This window comes from Danio rerio, chromosome 7 (assembly GCF_052040795.2).
Source record: "Danio rerio strain M-AB ecotype USA chromosome 7, GRCz13ab, whole genome shotgun sequence".
Taxonomy (NCBI): Eukaryota; Metazoa; Chordata; class Actinopteri; order Cypriniformes; family Danionidae; genus Danio; species Danio rerio.
The window spans coordinates 76256145-76256838 of NC_141027.1; positions in this window are offsets into that span (position 1 = coordinate 76256145).

Genomic DNA, 694 nt, shown 5'->3' on the forward strand with positions numbered 1-694 from the left:
GAGGCTTTCTTCAGTGGGTGGAAAAGCACAACAGCTGGAGTCCGGCCCTCTTTTCTGCGTCATGCTTTCAGGGACCATCCTGAGGAGATAAACTCTGCTCTAACTTAACCTGTGCTTAAAGAAACAACACGAGAATAAGCGTCCTGAGTACTGAAAAAAAGATAAACATATGAAAAAGTAAAGTAGCTACACTTTAGCATTCTTGAAAAAAAGTGTAACCTACATCTTTTACGACATGGTTAGGAGAACGTTCTGATTGGATGAGCAGCTTTCCAAAAATCAAATCAAATCATGACATAATTTATTATGTACTTGATTTTATTTAAATAATTCTAATTTCAAAATCTAAAATATATTATTCAAATACCACAGAAACAGCATTAGTTTGTCGGTTCCAGAACATTTTCTTTTAGGTTATTTTTAAATTGTTACAAAAACCTCCCTGCAACGTTGCTAGAAGATTCGTTTTTGATAACCCAAAGAAACATATGGAGAACGCTTCCAGATAACGTTCTTAATTCGTTTCCAAAACAACCAAATGCGAATATATGCGGAAGTTATAGAGGAATGGACCTTATGTTTCATTCACTCATTTTCTTGTTGGCTTAGTCCCTTTATTAATCCGGGGTCACTACAGCGGAATGAACCACCAACTTATCCAGCAAGTTTTACGCAGCAGATGCCTTTCCGGGTG